Source organism: Schistocerca cancellata, chromosome 2, assembly GCF_023864275.1.
Source record: "Schistocerca cancellata isolate TAMUIC-IGC-003103 chromosome 2, iqSchCanc2.1, whole genome shotgun sequence".
NCBI lineage: Eukaryota > Metazoa > Arthropoda > Insecta > Orthoptera > Acrididae > Schistocerca > Schistocerca cancellata.
This window is the reverse complement of record NC_064627.1, coordinates 19,866,758-19,887,172: the sequence shown is the minus strand read 5'-3', so window position 1 is coordinate 19,887,172 and position 20,415 is coordinate 19,866,758. Positions and strand designations below refer to the sequence as shown.

Sequence of the window (20,415 nt, the reverse complement as noted above, 5' to 3'; positions counted from 1 at the left end):
CTCAGGGAAGCGGACGAGTTATGTCAATTAGGAAGCCATATAACGTTGGATGAAGGGAGATATTAAAGGTAAATTCTCGCGGTAGAAGTAATCTTTGTTCTACACGTTTATCAAATATTAGTACTTACGTCAGAAGGAAGTTTCGAAAGATTGTGGTACAGAATATAGGGACCACTGCCAGTAAACGAATTATTTGGCGTACGGAGTTACAGGAGGGTGTTAACAATTACGTGAACAGGTATTACAATAAAACAATATATAGTCGTCCCTCACCAGAAAGTTGGATAGGTCTTAGTTCATTTTCTATTGCAGCACCTAGGAAGGTTGAGTTGATTTTCTATTGCAGCACCTAGAAATTGTTGATTCGAAACCATGAAGGGTGAGCAGAGAATAAAAACTATGAGGTCAAATAAATACCGGAATCTGCAAAACAGATTATCGACGATGTTTGCTGTGATAAGTAAAAACGGAAATGTTACTACACGGTTAGATTAGACGAGAAACTAGCAGACAGATCGTTTTTAAGGTATCTGACATCGCTGTGGTATTTTTCTGTAACATGTCTACTTCAAATTTATTATGCTGGGTTACAGATCGTTTAACCACTGCAGAATCATTCCATTGCTGAATTTAACTTACGGATTACGTTGTCGCTCTGTCACAAGTAGTTAATGTGTCTATAGGTTTTTCGACAGCCATATTAAAGCAATGTAATTTTCAGCTTGAAGAACTTGCGTAGAATTAAATAGTGTTCCTCATAATTTTCATATCAACTACGCTCTTTTTTGTTTCCAGTGTTCCAAAAAAGTGCGTGATCTTTCGTTCGAGCAAAAACCCATATATATTCGATTTCGACGCACCTTGACCACAGCAGTTACTCCAGGGCAATGTCATAGACTTCGTAAATCGGGATCTGACGCAATGACACTGAACGAGGCTTCGCAGATTGGGGGTTGGAGGGAGGGTGGACATTTGCGGGGTCCGCGTAATAAACTGAAAAAAACTGTTATCAGGATATTTTAAAGTTATCTATCTCTTTTAGCAATCGTACTAACATTTTTTGTGCATTAAAACGTAAAGAACTGTAACAATTCACAGTTTTTCATATTCTACTGTAAACAGTAATAGCAGTTAGTAATTATGAAACTTCAAAACTCGTCTACTGTGGCGGTTTGTGGCTCGGTTGCCCCTGCTTTGGCTGACTTTCAACTGCTGGCGTAAATTCATCGTCACTTGGGCCGCAGCATTCCACGTGCAACAAACGTGACGATATGATATCTACTGAGTTGCTGAAAGCACAAAAAAGTCCGACCTTGTGCACGCGCTACGTGTGCCCCAACGTGGTATAAGCGGACACAGCGCTCTCCATCGGCCCTTCGCTGCTGTAGTGTTTTTATTTTTTTATTAATATTTACCTCCTCCTTGCCCCCTCTCCTCCTCCCCCCCCAAAAAAATGAGGTTGATAGTAGTCGAAGTATTTACATGTGGAGGAAACATGGCTTGCTTCATGTTTAATTTAAGACAGTAATAGTAAACTATTAAACGAAAAGTAACAGAAGTTCACATAATATACGATGTAAAAAATGCTCATCTTACCACCAAGCTGTTCTCTGTCACTAAAACGGGAATGACCTGACCTGGGACAGCTAGTATTTTGTTGAGGGGCGAAAACGTTGGTGGCTGCGGAGGGTAGGAGACTGATGGAATAAAGATGGAGAACTGCTGCCTCGGATCGTTGTGGTAGGATTGGCCGCCCAGACAAGAAGAGAGGTGTAGGGAGGGGTACCGGTGAGGCTATAATTTAAAGGCGAAAGGAGATGTGGAGAGAAAGGGGAAGGGGAAAAGGGGTAGGGAAATGTGAGGATGGGAGGGGAAGGGGTTTCTGATATGGTAGAATAGGTGGGGTGGTTTAAAAAGATGGTAGGAAGGGTAAATGTCGGGACGGAGTTCCTGGTCTAGGAGGGGGAAACGGGTGTAGTTTCTGTGGCAGAGGATGTGGAAGATATGCAGGTGTAGGCTTGTTGGGACATACACGTAGAGGCATGGCTGCGTACTTCGACTGGAAATTAGAGGGAAAACTGAAGGTTTATTGGAGTCAAGATTGTGGATGGTGTAGGTGTTGAATGTGAGTGAGGAGAAGTGGGAATTTGACGAGATGGTAAAGTATCCATGTGGGGGAAGGTAAACGGATCCAGAAAGCGAGGTGGAGTGCATGAGGTTCAAGGATACGGAGGGACTTACAGAACTTTGAAGGGAACATATCCATGTAACACTGGCGTAGGGAAGGATGGATCGAATAAAGGTTTTGTAGGTGTGTAGGACAGAGGAGGGACACAGTTCCCAAGTTTGGCCTGTTACCCGCTTTAGTGTATTGTTCGCTTTTTGGCGCATGATCACTAGATGACGACATAAAAGTTTTCTGGGTGTTGTACCGCATCATAATGCGGCCTAGCAGAAGAAGGCCGCTGCTGCCGTGGCCGAAACGTTGGTTTTTTTTCTCCAGCAGCTTTGGTTTACACATTATGACGCGGTACCACACGCAGAACACTTTTATGTCGTCTGACTCTGGCCGCGAAAGCCTACGCAATTATATCAGTAGATGGTGTTTCCATCTTGTCAGTCGAAGATATTTTAGTGTTTTAGCTAACTGGGTAGAGTGGTCCTAAACGGGCAGGTAGAAGTCAAGGAGGTGGAAGATGTGGGTGGTTCATCCTATAGTTATTGCCTGGGGTCTGTAAGAGTTGGTTTTGAGGAGCGTTTTGTTAAACCAGAAGGTAAACGTTGCGCACTTACATTTAAGTAGTAATATAAGTATGACTACATTTCTAAATGTATACAAGTGGCTATCTAGTAGACACATTAGGGATTTTTATATTATTAAGTTTAATAAGCTAAAGCGAACTCAACACTACATACGGAAACGGTGAAAGATTATCCCTCTCCATTCCAATTTCATACAAGGATTAAAAATATCACAAATCTAAAACAACTTACCAAAGGCTTGACATGTAATTTAGAACCCAGATTACACAACAATTCCACAAAACATCTAACAACCACTAAAAGTATAGCAATTGACATGACAAGAGTGTCAATTAGAAAGGAAAGTGAACTAGCAGTTAGTATATCACTGACCTACAACATAACTTAGCAAACAAATACGCAGCACAAATAAACAAAAATATCAAAAATAGTGATGAAATACTAATGACATAAATCCTGTATTATTATGAACCCATACTAGCCAATGTTATGTGCTCAAGCAAAGAGACATAAAATATCGACTCAGATGTGCCTAGTTGTAAGCTGTCTCAAAACGCCAACATACTTGATAAGTAAAAAATTGAACATACTACAATAAGAAACATACCAAAAGAAACTTTCGTACTTTGGTAAAAGCAATCAAATGTAATGGCATAATTCTCTCTTTTGACATTAAAAACCTATATACTAACAATCCAGTACAGGTAAAAATACAAATTATAAAAGAAAATACTTTACAACAAAAAGAAACTTCTATCACAGTAACTTATGAAATAATAGATTTCTTTAAGACTTCTTTACCCCAAAATTATTTCGAATTCAATAGAATAATTTACACCCAAGCAAATGGAGCAGCTATGGGAAACTGTGTAGCTGGTACAATTGTAGATATATCTCTCAACACAGCAGAAGAAACATTTTTCAGTTCACAGTGGACAATTCTCAGTGAATTAACCTACTGTTATAGACATGTAGATGACACTTTAATGCTGACTGATGGAAACTATACAGGCATCAATATTAAGCCATTTGGCATTTTTAACAACGTCCATCCCAATACTAGATTTGCTGTGGAACTGGGCATAGATAATTCAACAAGCTACCTTGACCTGAAATTAGCAAAGGCAACAATCACCACATATTTGACATATACAGGAAACTTACCAACACAGATAATATAATAAATGCCAACTCTTTCCTTTGTAAAACACAAAAGCACACCTTCTTCCACTCTATGGTTAATGGAATAATCTGTTTGCGTTTAAAACAACCAGCTACACAAAAACAACTGAAAACGTTCTGTTACACAGCACACAGCAATAATTTGATCCAGACCCAGATACCGTAACAGTGTTGTTTAAAAATATACCGAAACCGATCACAATACATAATACATCTTACTAGACAAACCTTAATAAAACATAGAACAACCTAAATACTTACAATTTACCTAGGACGAATATCAAATAAGATGCACTATTCAAATCCACGTACATACAACTCGCTTTCATGTGTTGTTATGTCTTCAGTCCAGAGACTAGTTTGATGCAGCTCTCCATGCTAGTCTATCCTGTGCAAGCTGCTTCATCTCCATGAACCTACTGCAACCTACATCCTTCTGAATCTGCTGGGTGTATTCATCTCTTGGTCTCCCTCTATGATTTTTACCCTCCAAGCTGCCCTCCAACACTAAAGTGGTGACCCCTTGATGTCTCAGAATATGTCCTACCAACTGATCCCTTCTTCTAGTCAAGTTGTGACACAAATTTCTCTTCTCCACAAATCTATTCAGTATCTCCTCATTTAGTTATGTGACCTACCCATCTAATCTTCAGCATTCTTCTGTAGCATCACATTTCGAAAGCTTCTATTCCCTTCTTGTCCAAACTATTTATCGTCCTTGTTTCACTTCCATGCATGGCTACACTCCATACAAATACTTACAGTACAGACTACACTTTCATTGCCATAGCCAGTCTACATTTTATATCCTCTCTACTTCGACCATCATCAATTATTTTGCTCCCCAAACAGCAAAACTCATTTACTACTTTAAGTGTCTCATTACCTAATATAATTCCCTCATCATCACCCGACTTAATTCGACTACATTCCATTATCCTCGTTTTGCTTTTGTTGATGTTCGTCTTATATCCTCCTTTCAAGACTCTGTCCATTCCGTTCAACTGCTCTTCCAGGTCCTTTGCTGTCTCTGACAGAATTACAATGCCGTCGGCGAACCTGAAAGTTTTTATCTCTACTCCATGGATTTTAATTCCTACTCCGAATTTTTCTTTTGTTTCTTTTATTGCTTCCTCAATATACAGGTTGAACAACATCGGGGATACGCTACAACCCTGTCTCACTCCCTTCCCAACCACTGCCTCCCTTTCATACCCCTCGACTCGTATAACCGCCATCTGGTTTCTGTACAAATTGTAAATAGCCTTTCGTTCCCTGTATCTTACAACTGCCACCTTCAGAATTTGAAAGAGAGTATTCCAATCAACATTGTCAAAAGCTTTCTCTAAGTCTACGAATGCTAGAAACTTAGGTCTGCCTTTCCTGAATATATCTTCTTAGATAAGTCGTATGGTCAGTACTGCCTCATTTGTTCCAACATTTCTACGGAATCCAAACTGATCTTCCCCGAGGTGGGCTTCTACCAGTTTTTCCATTCGTCTGTAAACTATTCGCATTAGTATGTTGCAGTAGTGACTTATTAAACTGATAGTCCGGTAATTTTCACATCTGTCAATACCTACTTCCTTTGGGATTGGAATTATTATACTCTTCTTGAAGTCTGAGGATATTTCGCCTGTCTCACACAGCTTGCTGACCAGATGTTAGAGTTTTGTAAAGGTTGGTTCTCCCAAGGCCGTCAGTAGTTCTAATGGAATATTGTCTACTACCGGGGTCTAGTTTCGACTTAGGTCTTTCAGTGCTCTGTTAAACTCTTCACGCAGTATCATATCTCCCATTTCATCTTCGTCTACATCCTCTTCCGTTTCCATAATAGTGTCCTCAAGTACATCGCCCTTGTATAAACCCTCAATATACTCCTTCCACCTTTCTGCTTTCCCTTCTTTGCTGAGATCTGGGTTTCCATCTGAGCTCTTGATATTGATACAAGTGGTTCTCTTTTCTCCAAACGCCCCTTTAATTCTCCTGTATGCAGTATCTGTCTTACCCGTAGTGAGATATTTCTCTGCATCGTTCCATTTGTCCTCTAGCCATCCATGCTTAGCCATTTTGCACTTCCTGTCGATCTCATGTTTGAGACGTTTGTATTCCTTTTTGCCTGCTTCATTTACTGAATTTTTATATTTTCTCCTTCCATCATTTCAATTCATTATCTCTTCTGTTACCCAAGGATTTCTATTAGCCCTCGTCTTTTTACCTACTTGATCCTCTGCTGCCTTCACTATTTCATTCCTCAAAACCACCCATTCTTCTTCTACTGTATTTCTCTCCCCCATTCCTGTCAATCTTTCCCTAATGCTCTCCATGAAACTCTCTACAACGTGTGGTTCTTCAAGTTTATCCAGGTCCCATCACCTTAAATTCCCATTTTTTTTGCAGTTTCTTCACTTTTAATCTACAATTCATAAGAAACCTGGTTCCTAAATCTCTGTGTTACCATTATGCCTCCCAGTATCTCCAGGCCTGTTCCATGTATAGAGCCTTCTTTCATGATTCTTGGACCAAGTGGGTTTCGTACAAATAATAATTTTATAACGAAATTGGGTTCAAGCATTCAGGCATAACATAAATCGCAGAATATGCTGCTCCTGGAGTATATAAAATCAACTATGACCATTGCAACAATTTCTACATTGACCATAAAGGACGAAATTTTATCACCATATTTGAATAACGCATTAGAATCAGTGATAGTAATTCGTCAAGCTTCCATATAGACCCAAAAATTTGGTTAAATTTTACTTACGGCAGCGGTGGCTTAGAGTGCTAATGTTGACTAAGAGCTTAGAATCCTAGAAATTATGTGAAGTTCATATTTACGCAAATGTTTCAGTATGAAATGTTCAGTTGATGAGGATAATTAATTTCCGTAGTGGACAACGATACACACAAGAGCCTGTCAACCATAGAGCAGGAACGACATTAATTATTTACTTCATGGCCGGTCATTGCTGACATCAGCGCACCAATTTTACTGTAAACCCAATACCACAAAGGCGAGAAAACTGAAACCGCGTTAGAAATATTACACAGAATATCGTAAGGAGTAAACATGAACATTCTCGAAGAACTTTCTTCGTCGTTCGCGAAACTTTGACCTTTGACAGGTAGTGAGGTGAGTGGCTGCTAAAATTCAATTAAGGGACGGCATGTTGTGGAATAGATTCCGTACTCCGGTTTGCTTTGGTCTCTGCTCCGGACGCTGGCTGCCGCATGTTCGTCGAATGTGTTCAGTGGAGACGCTTGTCTCGAGATGGAGGCACTCGGTATGATGTTTCAAAGTGTGTGATGAGATAGCTGCTTGCTACGTCCGTCCGCGTCTCATTGACGTTGCTAAGACTTCATGTACTTTCGAAGCTACACCAAATCGAACTAACTGCCCATATCGCATTTTGCATTTGATATGTTGGGGGATCTAGTGTTCTTTGTGCTCCATTTCATTTCGGCTCTGCTAGGGGAACCCAGAATCCAGTTTTTTTTATGTCTACCCGTGAACAGGCGTGACGTATTGGATTTCTCCCTGTCTCTGTCTCTTAAAATCACGGTGATGAACTATGTGTTACTATTATAAACGTTTGTGCGACGACACACAGGGTGACAATTATTGAACTGTATGAAGAAAACGTAAATTAGTTAGAAACTTGGGTTTTAAAAAAAAACTTTATTCAGCATGTAAACATCACTACAGATATTCGGATTTAGTTTATGACATGTTCGATATGCCTGCCATCACTGGCGATGATGTGGGTCAAACGAATAGCGAAATTCTGCATGACCCGCTGAAGTGTCGGAACACCGATGCTGTCGATGATCTCGTGAATGGCTGTTTTCGGCTTAACAATGGTTTTCGGGTTATTGCTGTACATTTGCCTTTTATGTGGCCCCACTAAAAGGAGTTGCATGTGTTGAGATCCAGACAATCGAGGCTCTTGCCAGTGGCCTCTGGGTACCCCAGAGCTGCTGCTGCTGCTTTGCACTTGAATTCCTCTTCTTGAGGATGTTAAGGGGGAGTTTGTTGTGGTTAGACATTTACTCCACTTAGATGGGTTGAAGTTTACTGGGACGTTTGGGAATAACTGGGACGGTTGTGCACGTTTGGGTACATATGATTGCCGGTCAGAGACTGGCGGTAGGTCATGTGAATTGACAGGTATGCATCGGCTAGGGGCCTATACTTGACTGGCCCTGTCAACGCGTGGGACTGTCAGTCAGCGACTGACAGAGCGGATATTTGATGATGATGATGATGGTGATGGGTGTCGGGCGCAGTGAGGAGGAGAGTCTTCTAAGTCCTCCTGGTGTCAGGGTACCTCTTCTTGTCCTTCTTCTTCTTCTTGTTCTAGTATGTGTCTGCTTGTGACACTTTAGGATGTGTCACATCCTCCCAGTTGGCAGCTTCGGCGTCCTCGGCGGTCCTCGCCCCTTGTTGTTGGCTTGTGTTCTCTTCTTCTGGTTCTTGTTGTTCTATTGAGACGAAGAGAGCCTCCCACTGGACAGGCGTGAGAGGAGGGCGGGCGTTGTAGGACCTGAGAGTGTCCAAGTGAATGGACACGACCTTCTGCAACTGCGTCTTGGAGAGGGGGCAAGGGGCCTCCTCCGTGATAACTTGGGTTGCCATGTTCTTCGCCGCGATGATTGTCTGTGCGGCTGCGTCTCGTGTTTCCACCCTCGTGGCTTCCTGTATTACTACAGGTTCCACGGGGGCGGCAGTCTGCGTGTCAGCATCCTTCTTTGTGCTGTGTGGGGCTGGCTGCCCAATGCATCACGGAGACTGTGCACCAGCAGCCGAGCCTCGGCTAGTTCGGCTCGGAGTGTTGCCCTCTCTTCCGCCATTGCGGCTTTGAGGGCGGCAATTTCTTCATCGGCGGCGGCGCGGACCCTGGCGCACGCCTCGCTGACTGCGTCCGGTGGTACAGCCACGTCATCGGCCACCACGGATCCGCCGGGGGCGGGGGGTGACGAGGACGCAACGGCCTCGGCTGTATCCAAGTTCTTGGTGGTCTTGTGTCTCCGTCTAGCTTTGTCGCCGCGACTCCAGTTCTTGATGTAGCTGCACCCGCGGTAATTCGCCGCATGAGGGCAGCCACAATTGGCGCAGCAGCGTGTGGCGTCTTTCTTGGCGCAGTGGCGCGAATCGTGTGCTTGCGCACAGCGAAGGCACGCCACTGCATTACGGCAGTACTTGGCAACATGGCCAAGTTTTTGGCAGCGATAGCACTGCTCCTTCCGCTCCGCCGTCTTCTTGCGTTCCCCGTCTTCTGATGCACCGAGCACGAGGCTCAGCAATTGCAGCAGGGCAGCAGCTTTGCCTGCCTTTCCGCGTCTTCCATACATGCTGGGGAGCGAGCGCTAACATGCAGCGATCAGCTCACCTCCGCAGCCTGAGCGGGAACGAACGGTGCGAGCCGCAGCGAGTCGAGCAGCGGAGTGGCCCCAGAGCTAGAATGCAGTGCTCCCCCAGAACATCAGTTTCATGCTTCGACGGGGTCGTGTTCCGTCTTGCATGAACCACTTCTTATCGAAATCATGGTCACTCTGGATAATGAGGGTGAAACCATCTACCGAAACCATCACGTACCGTTCGGTAATCACCGTGCCATCAAGAATACTGCACAGATTGTTCTGTGACTGGACATTGCACACCACACAGCTACATGAGACTTCTCGATCGCGAAATGCGGATTCTCAGTCCTCCAAATGCGCCAATTTTGCTAATTGACGAACCGTTCTAAATAAAAGTGAGCTTCACGTGCGCATGCGCAAGCAGATTTCCATCATGCCCCCCGACCAACTGTGCAGTTTAAACTTCATAACGCAAACCGTTAAGAAGTTATAACGATTTGATTTTATAGAGTTCAATCACCGTCACCCTTTAAATTTGGGATGTTGAACATCATGATTCAGATGCATTCTATTCGCGCACGATGGTAATTAATTCTGTACTACCATTGGGATAATTATAATGCTTATTCAGCACTTTCGGTGTCCATAAATTCATTACTCCACATACTTCTCTTTGTATATCCTTCCGGATACGTGTTCCTAGCCTGTTCATAATCATGTCAGAGTTGCTTCATGGAAACATATCTCATTTTCCCACATTGGTTTATTTTTGTGGGCAACAGCATTTAATTGTACAGCACCTTAGCTACTGTCTTCTTTAGAATTCACACGATTATTGGTAAGGCAACGAGATCTGCTTCTGAAAACATGCATTTTCAGAAACAGCATCACCAAAATTCAGTCTTTCTGCCATTCCAGCTCATGAATTGTCATATTATCGATGCACTGAAGGCTACATACAGATGGTAAGAACATTTGCCCTGCAGGAGCTGAGTCTGTATTTGAAGGCTCAACACACCACGATGGTTAATTATGTAGTTTCTAAACGTAAATCTTTCAGAATCTCTCTAGCATAGCCCTTTGTTGCGCGCATAGAGGTGCCGCTACATCCAAATTATTAATATCTAATTCGGACAATAGTTTCAGCGGACTATGGCCGATAATTTCGGGGTAATTTTAATGACAAGACACGTTCAGAATTTTTCATAAGCATTCAGTGTTAAACTTTGAAGACTTTCTATTGTAGGCCCAAATATCAAGCTACCAGCTTCAGTAAGAACGTATGACAATATCCGAGGTCATCATCTCACAGACGAATGAAAAAAAATCAAATTATACAGGAAGTAGACGTATTTTGGATATTAGCAATCACTTCGCTTAGTTGCTGACACGTGCCAGACTGTATTATACAGAAAGTGCGCAGCAAGACTCGCTGTTTCTGGGCCACAAATGATGCCTGTTACAGGTAAAGGTATTTAAAAAAAACGATCTAAATATTGACTGATAGGGGCTGGAAACTAAATACCTCTTAGTGTGCGCCACGGGAGTAGCAGCAATGACAGGAAGAATAGCTGGATTTCATGTTGAAGATGTATATCGAAGCAATGGTCCTTCATTTTTCACATTGTACGTTACACTGATGGCAACGGCCTTGCCACAGTGGATACACTGGTTCCCGTCAGATCACCGAAGTTAAGCGCTGTCGGGCGCTGTCATATGACGAAATTAAACTAAATAAGTAATATGAAATGTTTTCATGTACTTTTGTTATGTATTGAAAATAATTTCCTGAAATATGTGGTACCTGAATCTTCAACAATAAGCGATTACATTGGATTCAGAATGACTTTTCCAAAGTAACGCAACATGTTAAACATTTCCCGCTAACGTCTCAGAGTACGTTTGCGAAACGGTACTGTTACTCAAACCAAATATGAATTCTCAGGGAAATGTTGGACACTTTTTTGGTTTGACGTTATTACAGAATTCTCTTAGTACTGGAATTAGGAGCGACCGTTCTGATGTTTCCAGGCACTTAGTTGTCATTTCCGAAAACGGAAGCCTTCAGACACACAGAGTCACGTGATACCAGAAGGGACGGTCATTCGTCCGTGAGGGAACAGGCAGCCACATCCATCGCATTAAAATCAAATTTATCTTCTCCCACCTTTCAGTAAACTATCCTTCGTTGTGGTCAAATAGTATACGACAAATTATTGAATAGCATATTCTTTTTTAATTTTGCTACCCACCTCTTACTGTTCCTTTCAGTTGTTGGTATTTTAATCTACTGTTTTCATCATAAAGTATTAACTAAGTATTTAGGTAAAGTACCTTTTCGTGAAATGTTCCGCGGACGAATTTAATCGCTCAGGGTTTCAGGAAAAATTTGAGGAACCCTGCCACAGGACACATAGAGTAAAGCAAAACACGACACTTCAGCATTTTCTGAATGTTGATTGAAGAGTGAATAACTGTAACTGAAAACTATCATTGTAAACAAATTTCTGTCTGCAGCGTCAAAATCGTCCTGAATTTGTGTTTCAGAAATACAGGATGTTTCAAAATGAATATACGGATTTTAAGGCTTTGTAGCATTACATTCACCTTACAATTATAAATAATACACCAAATGAAAGAGAAACACAAACAGTTTTTCCTATAATTATTCATTGTGAACACCGATTACACATCGAGTCGATAGGATAGTTGTTCCGAAACCTTGATCATTGTGTCAGGAGTAACTGTTGCAATAAAATTGTTTCTACAGTCGGATAGATCAGCTGGTATCGGAGGCACACACACATGATCGCGTCAGATCGTGTGTGAACGTGAAGGTCACTGTTTAAAGCTAGTTGATCACACTTCACCCGATCATTTAATTTCCCTATAAAAATATCAACGTAGTTGTTGCAGTTATTATGACCACGCTTTGCCCTCTGCATGGACTGCAGTATTGCTGTCGAAATATATCTAGCGTTTTGCTGATCATGTGGTAGCAGCGGCAAGATGAAGAAGGTTGATCGTTGCGTACAGCAGAATTGCAGAACAGTTGTTAGGAGTTGTTAGAAAATATTTTAAAACTCGCAGTCAGATACTTGAGGAAGAGTAATCAATTTCTGTTACTTTTTGTTGTCAATAATAATTGTATTATTGTCAGAGATGTAACATCACATACTTCTGTACATCTTTCAGTATAACAAATATTAATTACAAACATATACAAGTTCTTAAAAACAATTAATAGTGGGTTTCACCTGGCAACCCTGACAGGATTTCGATTCGTTGTACAATTTCATATTAGAGATGCTTCGTGTTGCTACTACATTTACATTTTATGCAATACTAATTGGACAGTAGTTGCTGCATAGCGTTTTTGTTGCTTGCGCACTGCTTCACATTAATTAAGAACTCTTTATTTCAGCAATTTTCTTAGTTCAGGATTAATTTTATAACAATGAAGTTAATCGTTTTGCGTAAGATAGTTGTTTTGCATTTTGTGTTATTTTCTTTATTGCTACTACTACAAAGAATACTAGAGCGTAGGCAGCAATTAACACGGCTGTAGAGGTAGCTTCAAATGAAGTGTTGGAAACTTTGAGGCACAATGTAGAAAATTCTTCTTGGCATAATGACCTCAGGGAACATACGAACAATATCGTCAATAATCAGAGTTTATATTAATTATTTGCCGGTGATGCGTGACGAACTGCAGGGAACAACACTCAGTTCATGTAGTCAAAACACGGTAGCACATTCCGATTTTGTTATGACAGATTCAGGTATTGCTTCTACTTCTACAGAGCAAAATAATATTATCGTACCCTGTTTCAATAATCATGCTACATAGTTAATACTACCTCAACTTGATGAGATTAGAAAATCTAATAATAAATGGTTTAGGAAATCCAGTAAAGAAATTAGAGAATTTAATGATGAGATTAACAAATTTAATGATGAGATTAACAAATTTAACGATGAATTTCGTAGTGAAGTCAAAGACTCTAGTAGCAAACAGGAACAAAATTTCAAGCTACAGGAAGAGAAGCTCAAATTTTTTCGTGACGAGATAAATGGCAAGATCAAGGAATCTAGTAGCAAACAGGAATAGAACTGCAATTTGTTTCGAAGTGAGATTAGCAACAATTTAAATCGTAAGTTCGAAGAAATAAGAACAGTTAAAATCTCAGGTATGCGATTAACTCAAGTCTGATATTAATAATCTAGAGTCCAGACTTCACTGTGTTAAGCACTGTGTTGTTTTTGAGGATATCACATGAGATGATTTTGTCTGTAGGTACATATTTTGTGAAGTGGGTCATGAATTATAGTGGTGTAACTGCTTGCTCCATTTTATATGAGATACTGTGTATGAGTGAATCTGAATTGAGAAAGGTATTTCTGTTGTGCATGACGTGGTCATAAGTGAATTTCCCCTATTGCAGAAGTAATAAAAAAAACACAGAACTCTGTGCATTTGTATGAAATAAACAATATTTTCAGATTGGAGGATAACGTACATAGCGAGCAAGCTACATTCTAACAATACAAATGTTGCAGTGGTCTGTCGCGTTAAAAACATTGATCTGTGACTTGTATATAAAAATATGTTATGCACTTTAAAACTTTTTCTTTTCAGCTTGTAGTATTTTTACGCCTTGATGCAAGCTGGTCAGCTACCTTTCATGCCTATTGTAAATAATTTTGTAAAATAAGTTACTTCAATACTTTAGTGTCTTTCTATTTAAACAATTTTATTTCGGGTTTTTTATTATGGTTCTGCTACAGCAGTGATACAGTGCTGATTCTATCATGATAATGGTTGTAAGAGGAAGATTTTTTTCTCTCTCTTATTATTATCCTTATTATTATCAACACTGAAGCTCAAGGGAAGTTATTTGCTTCATTTTCCGTTAATAAATCATTTCTTTCAGTTACTACTGTACAGTTCGAGGATACATCATTTTTGTGTTGCATCTTAGAGTAAATTATGTCATTATGAGTTGCTTTATAAGATATGTCTTTTGAGTGCTGTGTTTATTTTGCGGTTGTGATTAACACTGTATGGCCATACGATTCTGACTCCATACCATTCTGACTCCATAAGACTATGACTCCATTGTGACTCCATAAGATTGACACCATACGATTCTGATTTCATAAGATTATAACTCTATATAATCCTGACTCTACACACGCAGACCACTTGACATTTAACATCTGACGATAGTGACTTTGTGATGCTACTTGCAGTTTTATATTCGATGAACATCGTGCAGACATTACTATGATTTTTGAAAAATGAAATAACTGTTCTGTAATAATAAGGATTTACTTGTAATATTCACTTCCCCCTACTGAATGGTTAAATTTGTAAGAAAAAGTGTTTATTAAATCTGAACTGACAGTGATACTGAAATGTCTCTGTTGGATTCCTTTCATGTTAATTTCTTAAATATGTTCTCAATTACGGCATAAATTCCTCTTCTAAATTTACTGTGGTGTTTATGACTATCTGGGAGGAGACTGAGCAGTGAAACGTGTTACTTTTACACATAAACAAGAACGATCTGTCACACTACTACACTTTAAAACACAGTTTATATGTAATTCATGTCTCACAGTCTCATACGTAACCTACATCCGATTTCTTTTATATACTGTATATGATAAGATACTGTCACCCCCCTTCCCTTCTGTGTGAGAGGATGAATGGGCAAATGTATTTGTAGTTGCATGCTTGATGGTAGCAGACAAAGCTGTCTGCTAGAGAACAGTAGGACCAACGTCGGAACAGGTAGCTACGCTTTCTAAAAGCAGAGAGGTTTCTATTCTTAGTATGGTCCTGTCCATCCCTTGTCATTTTCGTATAGGGAGCTGCCTCTCTGGTCACTTCCGTTTGTGTCTGTTAAGCACGCTCGGTAGGATCCCAGAGCAGTCTGTCCGCGGCGTGTGTCTGAAGTGGTCAGATCTCCGGCTAAGCGCGTGTCTAATAAGTCCGTAGGACAATGGATTTATTAAGTTCAGGATAACTGAAAATTTAATCACCTTTATTTCAGGTTTAGCTCTAAAATGTCTAATGTTATCTTAAATTGCAATGCAGTGTAATTCGAGTGTGAAGTTCAGAATATCTTCTGGTAGTTGCTTTGACACTACTTTGTGAGTAAAGTGGAACCACGTGTTGATCAGTAACTCTAAGATCATCAATCTTAAATGCGAATGTGCGTGAGATTATAACGTCTCATCTTGACAATATTTTTCAATATAGCAACTTTTCTTTATTTTAAACCCACGTGGGGTGTACTTTCTGAGACCAGTACCATGTGCTTATACAATTGTTTGACCCATCAGTTTAACAGTAAGACGATAGTAACCAGTTTGAGGTTTTTATTTTGTAAATTGAGTTTCGATGTAATTTATTTTAATTATCAAAATTATTGTGGAGTTACACTCTTTGTGTAAACCAAGTTGACCACGTGAAGCATGTGGTGTAAACATCAAAGTAGACCTCAGCTATTCTTTTCGGGAAGATTTCACAGAGAGTTAGTATGAATTTAGTATACCAGTGTGTGGTAATTTCATGACGGACAGGATTGCGCTACGAACGTAACTCCTTTGGGTGAAAATTTAATCGGTTTGTTGTTGTTAATTTCCTCTTGCATATGTTTCAATGCTCTTCGTGTGTTATTTTATGAATGCAGTGTTGTATGTAGTCTCCCAATCTTGGCTCCCTATTTGATGTGTTCCGTAAGATTACAAACTCATGTTTACACAATCCTAAACAAGGCATCAGTTTAGTTATGAATCAAGTTTGATATGCTGAAATTTTAACGGAACAATGATCAATGTTAAAATAAATGTCCAAATATAAACTGATTTATTTCTTTTTATTTAAATTGTCTTTATATATATATATATATATATATATATATATATATATATATATATATATATATCACCGGTTATCGTAAGATGAATACTAAAAGATTATAATTAATGTTAGTCTCGTTGGGAATTTGGTAAGCTAGACTGGATACTTGGTGAAACAGTTGCGCAGTAATGCAAGGTTAACTTCCTCACATAGCTCACAGCTTTTAACCCACTTTTATGGTCTTTAATATTAGCACTGCTTTCAGAATAAATTAATGTAACAACATTACAATACCTTGAGCTCAAATCCCTTATAACCTGTATGAAGGAGTTGCATGTATGCTCACACACATATTTTCTTATGTATGCAATACAGAAATTGGATTGCATGAACTTTTACCTTTTTTGTTGACCTGTAATTCTGACTGTGATAATTTAAACCAACTGTAACTACTATATATATATATATCAACATTGGGATCTATGATTAATTGTAATATTGTTTGAATATGACACCACTGATGTCTTTGGTCAAATCTGTATGTCATCCAGTGATGCTATATGTCACATTTCGTACGTTCTGGATAAAAACTTGTATTTTATTGTACGTTGTGTACTGTAACATCAGAAAATGAATTTATATAGGACAACTTTGTCACTGTGTGGTCGGCCTAAACTTCATATTTACAACTGTACTTCAAAAAACCTGTCACCCATATGGAATTATCTGTGGTTATATCGTGTTTTGAGTCGTTAACTGAGCACTGAGGTTATATTCCTATTCACATAATGTTGACTTATATTCAAGTGTATATAGCCTCCTGTTATTCATTTAATCATTGATTCGTTCCTGTTGTGTCATATACGACACTGATTTATGTCAGTTATGAGAACCTGTTCTCTCAAAGGTATACAACACCAGTGCTTTTATGATCTTTATGAATTGTTTGGTACTTAACATGCTACAGTAATGCCTTATACAATTACTACTGATTGTGTTCAGTATCTTTACCTGAATATGAAATGGATTGCCACATTAAAATATTTTGATTTGGTTGTCAGAGGATATAACGTATGTATTGAGTTTCAGACTGCTTACACAACAAACTTGTGTGTCGTCAAACGAATATATTAATATTTTGGTGTTGTTGTCAGTGGAAAAAGTGTGAGGTCTCCCTGCGTCAGCTGAACCGAAAATGTGTTTCTTTACCCAGTTTACTATTGCCAGATGATTTTTACTATCTTGAAGAACTGTAAATAACATTTCCTTATCGTGTCAAATGAACTACAGCCAAAGGCATGCAGATACGAGTGCTTGCCTTTGCAATTCAATCGAAAAGCTACACAACTGAAAAACTTTTTTACGCTCTTGGTGAATTATAAGTAGCGTTTTGTTATCCTGTCAAACAAATTACTATCGGTGTCAGGTGGAGATGCTCACTTAGATGCACAAGATGATGCTTGTTTATCGTTTATTCTTGACTGCATTGTACAGCTTATCAGTTTCCTATTATGTACATGACTTTTGTAATCTTATGCTTATGTTTACCTATCCGACCAATTTTGTAAAACATCTGATATTTTTTTCTCAGTTTTGCTATATAAGAATTATGGATTTGCTCCTTGCGAATATGTTAGACGAGGATCATCCCACAAAATTCTTAAAAATGGAGAGTGGGGATCATGAAAGTTGTATGTTAATACTTCTTTGCAGAATAGACCAATGATTCTGCTGTGGTGTGTATGCACAAACTCTGAGTCTGAGATATTATTATCGCGAGTAACAACGAGCGAACAGTTGTTGAGAGGAGTTGGCAGTGGTTGGACGCTGCCTGCGGTGAATAGAAGCGGCGCGATATAGGAAGTTGCAGCCTGCCGTGGTCGTGCTGGTAACGCCGGAGGAGACTTGGGTATTAACTGAAGATTTTTAGTAATATAACTTTTTGTTACAAGTAGTTGTTGCTTGCTTGCACGCTGGAGGGATTTTGTAGGATTTGTGAATCCATACATATATTCATATCTTTGTTGTGCCCAGAGACATGTTTATTGATTATAGACATTGTGGAATAGTTAAATCTGTGTAAACATTGTAAGTGTTTAAATAATCTATATTGAGAGTGTAGTAAAGTAAAGTCTTTATTGGTTTCTTTTATTTTTTACGTCGTTTAAAGGCTGGTCGACCAAACCCTTCCTGATCATTCAATTTCTCTAGAAACAAAATATGGGAGTAGTTATTGCAGTTATTACGACCACGCACTGAACTCTGCATGGATTGCAGTATTGCTTTTGAAATATTTTAGCATGTTGCTCTTCACGTAGCTGCAGTGGCAAGACGAGGTAATTTGTCTGTTGCGCAGAGGAGTAGTGCAGAACGATTGTCAGGAGTTGTTAGGGAATTTTTAAAACTCGCAGTCAGATACTTGGGAGTTGATTTCTTTATGATTTGTAGGAAGAGTAATTAATTTATTTTTGTTCCGAATCATAATTATATTGTTGTCATAGATGAAACGTCACATGTTTCCGTATGTCCTTCAGCAGAACAAACAGTAATTACAAATAAACAAGAGTTTTTCAAAAATAATGAGTCGGTTTTATGTTCTCTGCATGTAATACCAATCTCGAAAAGCCTCACGAATCTTCCAACGTTGTCTAGTAGGTCATTTATACACATTGCTAAAAGTAATGGCCCTGTAACACTGCCTTGGACACATCCAAAGTCAATTTTACGTCTGAAGATCCGTTCATAACATGCTGAGTTTTTGACACAAACTCTAAAATCCAACCGCACAATTGATCTGATATTCCGTACGCTCGTATTTTGCTTATTAGGTGGCAGTGTGGAACTGCATGGAACGCCTTCCGAAAGTCAAGAAACACGACGTAATACTGGTCGCCGGACAGAGCGAGCTGTGTTCCAGGCCATCGTTGTTTTCGTAACCACGAAGAATATAACCCTAACCGAAGCAGTCGCCACGTGCAATCTAAGTACTTCTGCTGTGCTACTATGGTGACAGTAGGGTTACAAAAAGCAAATGTGCTTAAGTTTACACAAACGAAATTAGAATACGTTAGTATACAGCAGTCAACACAAAAATTCGCAGAAATATACCTCTTCCCAGAAGGGCGTAAAAATAAAACATAAACCAATTCATGTGAACGAACAGTCTCTCCTACTGCCCCCTAACGTATCCGCACGGTTTTGCGTTTGCGACTACAACAAGTTGAAGCTCCAGTGCAGAACAGGAAGGTCTCGGTTCAGACAGCGCCCTGCGGACTATGTTGACGACATATTATACCGGTCTTACAGTGCAAAAGAACAAATCTTAGTCGACACTTGGTTTCTGGTCTGTTTCGTTTGACACCTGAGGGACCTCTTAGAAACACTTTTACTTCATCCGTTACTCGGGGGCTCGTGCAGGATAAACAGTGGAGCTGTCCAGTACACTCACTGCAAGTGCGCCAGCCGGCTGCCTGGAGCGAGCGCCTCGCTGTGGCTCTGGCTGGGCGTCAGCGGCGCTGGACGGGCAGCCCGCGTGGTCGCCGACCCGTGCGTGACTGGCCGTCAGCCACACAAAAGGCATAACGGCCGGGCCCCGTTGCCACGGCGACTTCGTTTCACATAACACGGCTGGGCTGCGACCCCGTCAATACTGAAGCAGGTCAAGGGCGCCAGGTGCCCGTGCCGTCGGCTGTGCGCTGGAAATCTTTTGTCGGCACCGTGAAAACGAACGTTCTCCCTGTCAGAAAAAAAAGCGTAGCCGCTCCGTGACTTCCGTGGATGAAATGAAGTCACCTGCGAATTCAGATCCAGTAATCCTGATTTAAAACGAGTCACAGCAATCAGTATCAAGTTCAGGAATGTTTCCAAGGAGCCATGACCAACATGTTTCTTGAGTTTTCAACATATCATTTAGCTCTTTACTCATCTCTTAATGGTTTTGTGAGCGAGATTTTCTTCATCACAAACTAACACAGGGAATTTCAATGATAACATTATATGTATCCACTGTTTAAGGTAATTCGTACGTCATTGGCTCTTCTTTCTAAAGTAAATGTGAAGGAATTAAGTGTATTCTGTAAATATGTAGTTGTGTTCTATGTTACTTCGACTGCATGTAATTTATATGCACAAGAGAATGCTTGGACTTGGAGAAATGTAAACTGTGCGAAGTTTTATTAAGAGAGAACTGACAAGTGACAGTGGAAAGTTGATGATTGGATGCTCAGACGTAAACA

At 40.0% G+C, this 20,415-nt stretch overlaps 1 long non-coding RNA gene across 1 annotated transcript in view; it reads right to left on the bottom strand.

The window, feature by feature from the left end:
- The window catches only part of LOC126143579 (uncharacterized), a 55,838-nt gene extending 36,116 nt beyond the window's left edge, over positions 1-19,722 (bottom strand). The window contains exon 1 of the long non-coding RNA XR_007529749.1: positions 19,629-19,722. This is a non-coding gene — a long non-coding RNA (uncharacterized LOC126143579). The remainder of the gene's footprint in view (positions 1-19,628) is intronic.
- Between the last annotated feature and the right edge of the window lie 693 nt (positions 19,723-20,415).